Raw genomic sequence first — 6,831 nt, forward strand, 5'->3', positions numbered from 1 at the left:
TCCCTAGATGCAAGGGATGCTGGGGAATGTAGTCCCTGAATGGAAGGGTGTGGTGACCACCCTCCAAGAGGGCCTGGATGTCCACCCTCTTTTGTAGTCCCCTGCCCCACAGTGAATTATGGTTAGCCTGTGGAACCACTAGGATGCGGTGAAAATGACAATGTCTGACTTCCAAAGCTGGGCCATATAAGACATTATAGCTTCCACTTTGCTATCTTGAATCATTTGCTCTAGGGAAGCCAGACACCATGTTGTGAGGACACTCAATTAGTCAAGAGGTCCACTTGGGGTAGAACTGAAGCCTCCTGACAACAGCGAGCCATCCAACTTGTCCCGCCTTCAAATTGCTAGCCATGTGAGTGAGTCATCTTGGAAGTGGATCCTTCATCTCTAGTTAAGCCTGTAGACAGCACTACTGCCCTGGCTGACATTTTGACTCCAACTTTATGAAAGACCTCAAGTCAGAACACCTAACCCACAGAAGCTATGTGAGATCATGTTTATTGTTACGATAACACTTAATGTTCTTGTTGTAAGCTAATAAATTATGGGGTTATTCGTTACATAACAACAGATAGCTGCTACAAAGGAGAAGCATGACTTTTAGAGAAGAATTTGTCCTGCACCCTCAAGCTCTCTCTGTTCCACTTCCTGAACAGTCACAAATCTCTAGAGCAGCGGTTCTCAACCTGTGGGTCGCAACCCCTTTGGCGGTCGAACGACCCTTTCACAGGGGTCGCCTAAGACCATCCTGCATATCACATAATTACATTACGATTCATAACAGTAGCAACGTTACAGTTATGAAGTAGCAACGAAAATAGTTTTATGGTTGGGTCACAACATGAGGAACTGTATTTAAAGGGCCAGAAGGTTGAGAACCACTGCTCTAGATCCTCCCTCACACTGACTCCACATTTCTCTTCTGAATGACTACACCTGCCCTATCACCGGTCTCCCTTTGTAGAGATAGTTGTCATGTGTTGTTGTTATTGGTGTTGGCTTTCCAGCATTCAATCATTTCATTTCTTTGGGGGATGGGGACTTTATTGCCTGTAGCAGTGTCCACCATGGCAGCGGTGCTGTCCAGCGCTGGCTGTGACCTCCTAGCCAAATTTCCCCTAATGCTCAGTCTCTGGAACCTCTGCCTACTTTTTCCAAGGTGGGTTTTTCAGACTCCCACCCAAACTGGGGAGTGAAGTGTCAACAAGATTCACTTTCACACTCTGTCTCCACCATTGCCTCACACAACCCACTCTCCACCCATTAGCCATTCCTTCACTGATTCAATACGTGTTTACGGAGTGCCGAACACTGTTCTAGGTGATGAAGTATAGTGGTGAAAGAGTAGAGAAAAACCCTTGTCCTGGTGAGCCTGCACTTTAGTAGGGGAGACAGTGGACAAAACAAGCAGTGAGTAGATCACAAGAGTGCTCCTCAAACTTCAGCGTGCATATGGACCACCTGGGGATTTTGTGAAAATGCAGATTCTGATTGAGCAGCTGTGGGTGGAGCCTAAGAGTCTGCGTTATTAACAAGATCCCAGGTGATGTTAACGCTGCTGGGCTGTGAAGCAGACTTTGAGTAGGCAGGTATACTAGGCTAGTAAGTTTCATAAAGAAAAAATAAAGCAGGAAAAAGAGATACAGTGCTGAGAGAGGAGGGTGGGGTTGTGGTTTTAAATAGGGGTGTCAGAAGATTGATAATGAGTATGGACTCAATGGAGGTGAGAAGGGAGCCATGGGGATATCTGAGGGAAGAGCATTCCAACCACAGGGAGGAGCTGGTGCAAAGGGCCTGAGACGGGTGTGTGACTGATGAGTTACAGCAGTGGCTCTCAACCTTTTTTGGCCATACCCCACCTAAGCATCTCTAAAATCCTGAGCGCCCCCCTCCTTCCCGTGACATACAATTCTTATTATTCAAAAAGTGAACTCCTATTCATGTGGAGGAAGCCTAAAAGGCCATTAACTTGGTCTAAACAAGCTTCCAAAGAGTATGGCATCCATGAGAGAGAAATATAAAAGAACAAAAGGACGGCTGAAATACTGAGGAAGAAATCACTAAAAAATTGTTAAAAAATATAATAGTAATAATATGAAGTGATATGAAAAAATAGCAAAGTTTCCCAAAACATAGGGACCTGAAATGCATAAATATGTCACAATATATATTTATATACTGTATATGAGGCCCCTAGAACCATAAGAAATGCACTGTTAATAACTCGTTCTCGAATTGCCCCCCTTAAAAATCAAATTGCACCCCTTGGGGCATGTGGCCCACGTTGGGAACCACTGAGTTAGAGGAACAGCAAGACCAGTGTGGCCTCAGTGGAGTGACCGAGGGGGGGGGGGCAGCAAGCCGAGCGGTAGGAAGCAGCAAGCAGGTGGGGGGTAAGGAGGGAGGGGGCCCGGTGAGGGGTCCCGGACTGCGAGAGGGCACAGGCCAGGCTAAGGGACCACTCCCCCCTTCTCCAGTGCACGAATTTCGTGCACCGGGCCTCTAGTTCTAAAAATAATGACGTGAACTCAGTTAAGTTTTAAAAGGATTGCTCTGGCTGCTGCAAGGAGAATAGCTTGTGGGAGAACAGGAGTGGAAGCTGGGACAAATGGGAGGTGACTGCAATTATCTGGGCAAGAGATGAAGGTGGCGCAAGTCAGGGAGGCATCATAGACTTGAGAGAAGGAGCTGAGTGCTGGCTAAATTTTGAAAGTTGAGCCAACTGGATTAGCCAACAGATTGGATTTTGGGTGCTTTGAAAAGAGGGAAATCAAGCATGATTCCACCTTTTTTAGGATGAGCAGGTGAGAGGATGAAGGAGGGATGCACAGGCTGGGGGATAAGAGCAGTAATTCATTCCAAGCATGTTCATTTTGAGTTGCCTAATTAGACACCTAAGGGTAGATGTGAGGGAGGGAGGTCTGGAGTTTAGAGAGATATCTGGGTAAGGAGAGAGAAATCTGGGAGCCATGCGGCACACAGGTATTTATTTATTTTAATTGATTTCAGAGAGGAAGGGAGAGGGAGAAAGAGATAGAAACACCAGTGATGAGAAAGAATCACTGATGGGCTGCCTCCTGCAGGATCAGGAATCAAGTCCCCAACCAGGGCATGTGCCCTGACCGAGAATCAAACTGTGACCTCCTAATTCATAGGTCAATGCTCAACCACAAGCCACTGTGGCGGTGGCACACAGGTATTTAAAGCCAGCAGACCAGATGAGATTACCAAGGGGGTGTGGGTAAAGGTCAGGGACTGATCAGGCCTCTCCAAGGCAGAGGGGTCCCTTTAAAAGATAACTCTTGTTTTCCATTCTTGCTAACTTTCACGATTCATTATCTAGGTGGCAGCTCGAGTGACCTTTCATACAATGTAAACTCTTTTACTGCCTCCGCTGAATTCCCAAGTGGATCTCCAGGTGCCTACAGTAACACCCAAGCCCTTTCCCACGGCTCACCACAGCCCTTACACTACCACGCCTCCTCATGCCACCTCCCTCTCACCTCTGCCACCTCCTCCCGCCCTTTACTCCAGCCACTGCACTCCTGTCCTCAAGGACAGCAAGCCTACTCCTGCTTCTGGAGCTCCGTACTTTACTGCTCCCTCTGCCTGGTGCACCCTCCCCTGATCTGTATGTGGTTTGGTCCCTTACTCCATTCAGTTCTTGCTCAAATGTCCTTTATCAAGGTGGGCTTTCTAAACTATGGTAGGTTAAACAACCTTCCCCGTCATTGGCTTCCATGACACTGCTGTGATGTCCCCAGCCTATCTGAAGCTCACACTGGTTTTTAGGGTCTTCTTTGTAAGGCTGGGACCCGGCCTGTCTTGCCTGACACCACATCCCTCTCGGCTAGAAGAAATGCTTTTGCGGGGTGGTGGCGGGGACAACAAACAGGTTGAGGCTAATGTGGGTAGATGGGATGGCCTGTCAGACCTGGACAAAGAGGCAAGAGGGGTGAAGAGGAGGGCACTGAGGCCTGGCTTTACTGCTCTGGACCTTGGGCACCTGCCTTTTTTTTCCACTTCAAGTCACTACCCACTTTTTAAGTCAGTGACTTTCAACTTGGAGCAATCCTGCCCTCTGTGGGTACCCTTAGCAAAGTCTGAGGCACTTTTGGTTGTTATGATGGAGGAAGGAATGCTACTGGCATCTAGTTGGTGGGGGGCAGGGAGGACGCTCAACAGCCTATAATACACAGGACAGCCTCCTCCCACCCAACAAGGAATTATCCAACCCAGAATGTCATTAGTGCCAAGGTTGAGAAACCCTAATATAAATGACACAGAATAAAGTAGGATAAAATAGAAGCATCAGAAGACACTGCTCAAAGTAAGGATAATTTCATAAAACTTTTGTGTTTTTGTGTCCTCTGACACTATATGAGATGTATTTCTCCTTGTGAGCCCTAATCAAAAAGGTTTGATAACAGCGTCCCAAGGGCCACAGGGCTGAGTCATACCACTGAGCTTCTGGCCTCATGGAGTTCACTTCTACAGACAATAAAGAAGAAAACAAATAAATTGATGGGATTGTTTTGGACAGCCAATGAAACAAGGCAAACATTCCAGAGAGTGCTTGGGGTAGCAAGGGGGTCAGGGAAGGCTTTTCTAAGGAGGTGACATTTGACTGGAGACTCAGGAGCTAGATTCAGGAAGAGGACACAAGAAAAGGCTAGGTGCCCAGACCGGTTTGGCTCGGTGGATAGATCTATTCCTCTCCCTTCCTCTCTGTAAAAAAAATCAATAAAATATTTTTTAAAAAAAAAGAAGAAAAGGCTAGGTGACTGTTCGGAGCTTGGCATTTTTGAGGAACAAATGTCACCGCTGGAGCAGAACAGGGAAGGAAGGTGGAAGGAGATGAGGTTAGAAGACAGCAGAGTGATAGGGAGCCAAGGGGAGGGTTTTAGGCAAGGAAGGGACATGGTTCAATTAGCTCGTATGAGGATCACTTAGCCTGCTGAATGAAGAAGTATTAGCGGGGCACCCTACAATGGTGAAGTTGGAACACCTATGAGCTGGGTGTGTTGACAAAAGAGGTGAAAAGTAGTTGAACTTTAATAGACAGAACAGATATCTGGGAGGCAGAGAGAGCAGGGGTTGTGGTGAAGTATTGAGGGGAAGGATGCTGGGGTGGTGACAGCTAATGGCCCTTCTCCCTAGCACAGGGTGGGAGCTCAGGCCCTAAGGCAGTGGCTCTCAACCTTGGCTGCACATTAGAATCATCTGGAAATCTTTTTAAAATCCTGATTTCTGGGTCTCATCCTCCGGAAATTCTGTTTCTTTGTTTCTAATGTTATGGCCTCACCCCATAACAAAGAAACAGAATTTCCAGAGGATGGGGCCCAGAAATCAGGATTTTAAAAAGATTCCCAGGTGATTCTAATGTGCAGCCAAGGTTGAGAACCACTGCCCTAAGGGAACCAGCTAAGCAGAGCCACACACCTGACTCATAGCAGAAACTGGGACAGCCTGCACTGCCCACCTACCTCCTCAGTCCTCACCAGGGGAAACACCACACCTAGTGCCTAAATGCCAGCTCCCCTCATGCCCCACCCCCCACCAGTGAGACCTAGGTCTGGGCCTTCTGCTAGGGTTTGACAGTTCAAACTCTTCCACTTCCATGTCCTTCCCTCTGTTTTGCCCCCAAGTCCATAGAGTGACTTTCTTCCCTGCTCTATCTCCCCATCAGACTGGGATCCTCTGAGGGCATGGAGGGTACAAAACCACCCTTATCTAGGGCAGCTAGCATTGAGTTTTAGAGTCCAGCACCTCAATATTGCCCACCTAGAACTCCCACCTGAGTCAAAATCCACTTCAAATAGACCCTCATTTGAGAGAACTTCTTGGACCTGAGGGACTGAAGCACAACCATCCTAGGACCAGGTGATCACAATCCCCATTTTACAAAAGGGAAACTGAAGCTCAAGTACAACCAACCAGTAACTGGTGGAGCCAAGATTTGAACTCGTCATTTCAATATGCAGGTTCAACAGCAGGTAGCCTTAAATCTGTGTGATATTGATCATCACCATCTTCCAGATGAGAAACTTCAGGCATGGAGGGGTTAAGCAATGCACCTAAGATCACACAGTAAGTCCCACGACCTGTGGCCCCTCCCTCTAACCCACACTTGACCATAAATGAATGCCAAGGTCTCTGCAGGAGTCGGCCCCATCAAGCTGAAAGGTCACTGAGGCCAGGGCACAGTGAGGACAATGCTGATATTCCTGCCCCCTCCACCCCTACCCCACCCACGTGATAGAAATCCACCTGCTCGTGTTTGGCAGTCAAATTACGTATTATTTTTTTAATTATCATGAAGATATTTTCTCATTGCTTTGTGTTTTTTTTCTCATTGCTTTTTTTATATACAGTGGAAGGGAGGCAGGGAGAGGGGAAAGAGAAACATCCATATGAGAGAGACACATCGATTGGTTGCCTTCCACAGCTGGTCCCAACTGGGGCAGGGGAGGAACCTGCAACCCAGGTATGGGCCCATGACCAAGAATTGAACCCAGGACCCTTTGGTGTACAGCTGATGCTCTAACCAGCCAGGGCTGATTTTTATTTATTTTTTTAAAATATATCTTTATCCCTAACCAGTTTGGCTCAGTGGATAGAGCGTCAGCCTTCGGACTCAATGGTCCCAGGTTCGATTCCAGTCAAGGGCATGTACCTTGGTTTCGGGCACATCCCCAGTAGGGGGAGTGCAGGAGGCAGCTGATGATGTTTCTAACTCTCTATCCCTCTCCCTTCCTCTCTGTAAAAAATCAATAAAATATATTTTTAAAAAAACAAAAACTGACATATTAAAATATATATATGTGT

This window comes from Myotis brandtii, unplaced genomic scaffold, assembly GCF_000412655.1.
Source record: "Myotis brandtii unplaced genomic scaffold, ASM41265v1 scaffold827, whole genome shotgun sequence".
NCBI lineage: Eukaryota > Metazoa > Chordata > Mammalia > Chiroptera > Vespertilionidae > Myotis > Myotis brandtii.